This window comes from Panthera pardus, unplaced genomic scaffold, assembly GCF_024362965.1.
Source record: "Panthera pardus isolate Hobbes unplaced genomic scaffold, ASM2436296v1 HiC_scaffold_27, whole genome shotgun sequence".
NCBI classification, from domain to species: Eukaryota; Metazoa; Chordata; class Mammalia; order Carnivora; family Felidae; genus Panthera; species Panthera pardus.
Window position 1 is genome coordinate 67,812,530 of NW_026526843.1, and position 6,000 is coordinate 67,818,529.

A 6,000-nucleotide genomic window follows, 5' to 3' on the forward strand; every position below is an offset into this window, starting at 1 on the left:
ACTGCCAGAACCTCCTCCACTGTATCAATTACCTTCTCTCATAAGTCACTGGGAAAATAGAAGCAATCAGACAGGAATTGCCTTGTCCTCCCACCAATGAGTCTATCGTCCTATCTGTAATTACACCCGATTCTCTATTGTTAACGATGAACTCAATGTTCCTACCACTATCACTATCTCTGGCCAAACCCTCCCTTGTACTTTGGATGCATCCCAATTTCAAAACTGTGGAAAAACCTCTCAGAATTGATAAACTACCACATACCCTATGTTCATTCCAATCTCTCCAGCTCTACTATTACCACCCCACTCTGAGCCACCATCACTTCTTACCCAGACTTCTGTAAATAAAGCTCTTGGGCCTCAGCTGTCAAAGAACCCCTTGCCTCATAGGGCTACTGCGAAAATTCAACAAGATAATGTCTGCCCTCCTGCAGGATCATGAACTTGTCCCCCATCACAGCATTTATCACGCTATATTGGAATTGCCTGTTTACATGTTTCTATCTCCCATTCCAGAGAGTAAACCATGCAAGGATTTGGACACATACCTGTTACACACTGTTCAGTATAGTCAGGACTCAACTATTTTGCTGAATAAAAGAATGAATGAATCTCAAAAAGTGGTTGCAAGGATCCCTTTCACTGTTGTACATCCCCCCACCCACACCCCTATGGAACCTCGTTTTTAAAAGACTTTGCCTAGGAGATCTCACGAAGGAATAATCTTCTCTATTTAAAAAACTATGTATACACACCCATTTACGTGAACCTTATGTTGAAGGTTACACAAGGTACAGAGCCAGCCCAAAGTAGGAGCAAACACACAAAAAACTAACAATGTTGTCTGCATTAAAGAAAATACAGTGCCCAGATAGTGAAATGTAATAGTCTCGACACACGGCGAGGGTGGGTAGAGAGACTGGTCAGTTATTGTCCAGCCTCAAAAGCAATCTCCAACCAGAAGTCCAGGATCCAGCCTTCACATCTGTAGGTTCAAGAACTCAGGTCTGTCAATTCTTCATCAAAAGCTAGAGCAATGACCCTGTTAACTGAATTTGCAAGGGGTTGACTAATAAACCAGACTGCCTCTTTACTTCACAGGAGAACTAATGCCAACCATCTGCCCTTGTGCACTATTTGGGTCAAGTGACTGAGGGTCCTAGAAAGAGCTAGAATTTTACCTGGTGTATTCTTGGTAACACACATTTTTTCTTTAATTGAATGCTTCTACAAGGATCTTTGTGTATTTAATTCCTTTTATAAATTGGATCTTCCTAAAGTTGATTCCCCAAAGTCAAATTAATCAAAAGTACAACCAATTTTATAGTTTTATAATCCTTCCCAAAGGTTTAGATCAGCACATAGTTCAGCAACATTACAGTAACAGGATTAAATATTTCTCATTTGCTACTTAATAGGAAAATAACATTGAATTCAGTTCTTTTCATTACTTCTTAAGATGTGTATTTTCCAATGTGTATTTGCTGCATTGTTTTCTAATCCCCCCTTCCATTTTAATGACTATCACGTTATAATGCTTACCAGATACTTTTGTGAGTGATAACACTGAAACAGGAGTAAGGAAGAGGAACACTTTGTCCCTGATTCCTCCAAGAGTCCCACTCCCCAGGAATAAACAATGTGTCTTATTTATTCTTCTGGAAAGTTCTTAAACATAAACACATACCAGCACAAGGCAAGTGCACACATCTTTTAAAATAAATATTATGCTATATGGATTCTTCTATGGCTTACAGTGTTTCACATTATGTATCTTAGAAATCTCTCCATTAGGAGTACGTTAGGTTCTTTTGCACATTTTTTGGAGGAACCATAATTTATTCAACTACACCCTTAGGTCATTTAAACTCTTTCCAATTTGTGTTAATACAAACAGTGCTGCGATGAACATCCTTGTACTTCTCTGTATGCTAAGATTAAGTCATACATCCTTCTTCCACAGAACTCAACAAAGACCAAACCAGCCTGTGTATGTCTGTGTACAATTAAATAAACATGAGTTATAGGGAGAAGGGACATGGGAGAAGGGGAAAAGGAGTCAAGAAACAGTAAGAGTGAACTACACAAAAAGAATGTAGGATATAACCACGTTTATGCACTTAAGTATATGGGTGTGTGTATGCGTACAATTTTATTTAATATGTTAAATTAGTTAATATATAATTTAATATATTAAATAAGATAAAATTATACTAACGTGGAAAGAAAATGTCCTAAGAGTGGAATTACTAGGTCAAAGAACATGGGCAGTTAAAAGTTGCACCAATTTATATTCTCACAATGGCTATATGAAATTGCCCGTTCACCGACAAATTTGCCAACTCCAGTTATTATCAATTTTTTTACATCTCTGCCAATCTGGTATATGAAAAATGGTATCTCATTAACATTTTCATTTCTTTAAATATAAGCAATATAATGAAAAGTGGAATAAATTTTAACATCTACGTTCAAATGTTTATTTGAAAATCATTAGAATGAAGAACTTTCTAGGAATTATGCATATTCAACAATGCACTGTGTTGCTTCATGGAGGAGTATGCTCCTAGCCACTAATAGAGGTGTTATATAGAGGATTCATACATCGAGTAAGAGGCTGGACTCATATGATTCTAAGGCCCCTTTTCACAATTCTCCTTTTATGACTAACCAAATTATACACCCTGCAGACTCTAAATGAAAGAAACATATACTTTTTGAGAAAATCATTTTGCCAACACAGCAGGACTAAAAAGAAAAGAGAATTTTTCCAGTCTCACCAATCATCTTCTTCAATCTTAGATTGGCCAGGTACTTCTTCCGACATGTCCATGTCTACAGTCAAGACAAAAACATACTTTTTAAAGAAAACGAAAACCCAGAACAAACATTTCTACATTCTGCATTTATCTTCGAGCAGCTTATTCACCCTAATTTAAAGCTAAAACTTTGCTCTGTGAAATGAGATGTATTTAAATTTGTTGCAGACTTTTCCTGGATGGAGAAAACTAGAGACAAGGTATACCACCCCACCCCCCATCAGAGAAGAACCCTGTCCCACCAAGGTTCTTTTGCAGATCACTCAGAAAGCCCAAAGCACATGCCAGCCTCTGATGTTAAGTTACCTCAACCCCCACATTTTCAAGGACAATCATTCATTCATTAGCCCCAGGATACATTTTCTCCCTCATGCACTAACTCCTATTCAGTCCCTGGCCCAGTGACATCTTCCCTCAAAGGGATTCCCACTCCCCACATCCCAACTGGCCGGCCACTCTCCCCATACTTGCACTCTCCCTACTCCTGCCTCATGCCCCAAGAAGAACCTATCAGGCTTCAACCCCTCCACCCTCTTCCATCCCTCCACCTCTCTACTCCTATTCCCAGCCAGTCTTACACAGACCAGGCCATCACACCCCACACAAACCTCTATCCAACCTCTACCCTCCCTACCCCCTTACTGTACCCCACCTTCCACTGGTCTTACACGGATCAGGTCACCCTCACCCTCAAATGCTCTACACCTTCTCCCAATGCCCTGATCCCCCTATTCTCACTTTCTGCCTCAGCCTGTCTTGCACCAATATGGCCCCCAAACCTCCCAAAGCCTCCACTCACCACTACCTCCACCTCCTACTCCCCGCTTCTCATCCCCAGGTGGTCTAGGCTCCTCCCCCCTCCCACCCCCAGCCAGCCTCACACCAATCAGAGTTCGGTATCTCCACTCCCATCTTCCATCCCCACTCCCCCTCTCAACCCCAAGAGGTCTTACACCAACAGGCCCAGACCCCTCCCGCAACACTTCCATCCCCCCCACCAGTCTTACACCAATCAGATCCGGACACCTCCACTAGCCCCCACCCCGACATTCTGCCCAACCTCAAGTCTTAAACCAACAAGCCCAGACTCCTCCAACACTTCCACCTCCCCGCCAGTCTTATACCAATCAGATCAACATCTCCACCAGCCCCCCCACCTGCCTCCACCCCCCGCACCTGCCTCCACCCCCCCCCCACCCCCAGCTCTTACACCAAGCCCAGACCCCTCCCCCAACACTTCTGCACCCAGCCGGTCTTGCACCAATCAGACCTTGACACCTCCACTCGTTCCCCCCACCCCACCACGCCTTACCCGCTCTCAATCCCAGGAGGTATTGCAGCATCAAGCCCATACCCCTCCCCCCTCCTCGCCAATCTTGCACCAATGAGGCATGGACGCCTCCACTCACCCGCCCAGCCCCCTCAACCCCAAGAGGTCTTGCAAACCGCCAAGACTCCTCCCCCCCTCCCGCCAATCTTGCACCAATCAGGCATCAAGGCCTCCACTCACCCCTCCCCCTCAATCCCAGGAGGTCTTGCAACAGGCCCAGACTCCTCCCCCCTCCCGCCAATCTTGCACCAATCAGGCATCAAGGCCTCCACTCACCCACTCACCCCCCCAATCCAGGAGATCTTGCAGCATCAAGCCCATACCCCTCCCCACTCCTCCCCAATCTTGCACCAATGAGGCATGGACACCTCCACTCACCCGCCCAGCCCCCTCAACCCCAATAGGTCTTGCAACCCGCCAAGACCCCTCCCCGCTCCCACCAATCTTGCACCAATCAGGCATCGAGGCCTCCACTCACCCACTCACCCCCCCCCCAATCCCAGGAGGTCTTGCAACAGGCCCAGACTCCTCCCCACTCCCGCCAATCTTGCACCAAACAGGCATCAAGGCTTCCACTCACCCACTCACAACCCCCTCAATCCCAGGAGGTCTTGCAACAGGCCCAGACTCCTCCCCCCTCCCGCCAGTCTTGCAGCAATGAGGCATCAATGCCTCCACTCACCCGCCCAGCCTCCCCGCTCAGCCCCAGGAGGTCTTGCAGCAACAGGCCCAGACTCCTCCCCTCTCCCGCCAATCTTGCACCAATCAGGCATCAAGGCCTCCACTCACCCACTCACCCCCCCCACTCAATCCCAGGAGGTCTTGCAACAGGCCCAGACTCCTCCCCCCTCCCGCCAATCTTGCAGCAATGAGGCATCAATGCGGCATCAATGCCTCGACTCACCCACTCACCCACTCACTGCCCCTCAACCTCAAGAGGTCTTGGACCCGCCAAGACCTCTCCCTGCTCCCGCCAATCTTGCACCAATCGGGAATCAAGGCCTCCACTCACCCCCCCCCCCCCCCAATCCCAGGAGGTCTTGCAGCATCAAGCCCATACCCCTCCCCCTCCTTGCCAATCTTGCACCAATGAGGCATGGACGTCTCCACTCACCCCGCCCAGCCCCCTCGACCCCAAGAGGTCTTGCAACCCGCCAAGACCTCTCCCCGCTCCCGCCAATCTTGCACCAATCAGGCATCGAGGCCTCCACTCACCCACTCACCCCCCCCCCCCCATTCAATCCCAGGAGGTCTTGCAGCATCAAGCCCATACCCCTCCCCCTCCTCGCTAATCTTGCACCAATGAGGCATGGACGCCTCCACTCACCCGCCCAGCCCCCTCAACCCCAAGGTCTTGCAGCAACCTGCCAAGACCCTTCCCCGCTCCCGCCAATCTTGCACCAATCAGGCATCAAGGCCTCCACTCACCCACTCACCCCCCCCAACTCAATCCCAAGAGGTCTTGCAGCATCAAGCCCATACCCCTCCCCCTCCTCGCCAATCTTGCACCAATGAGGCATGGACGCCTCCACTCACCCGCCCAGCCCCCTCGACCCCAAGAGGTCTTGCAAACCGCCAAGACCTCTCCCCGCTCCCGCCAATCTTGCACCAATCAGGCATCGAGGCCTCTACTCACCCACTCACCCCCCCCCCCATTCAATCCCAGGAGGTCTTGCAGCATCAAGCCCATACCCCTCCCCCTGCTCGCTAATCTTGCACCAATGAGGCATGGACGCCTCCACTCACCCGCCCAGCCCCCTCAACCCCAAGGTCTTGCAGCAACCTGCCAAGACCCCTCCCCCCTCCCGCCAATCTTGCAGCAATGAGGCATCAATGCCTCCATTCACC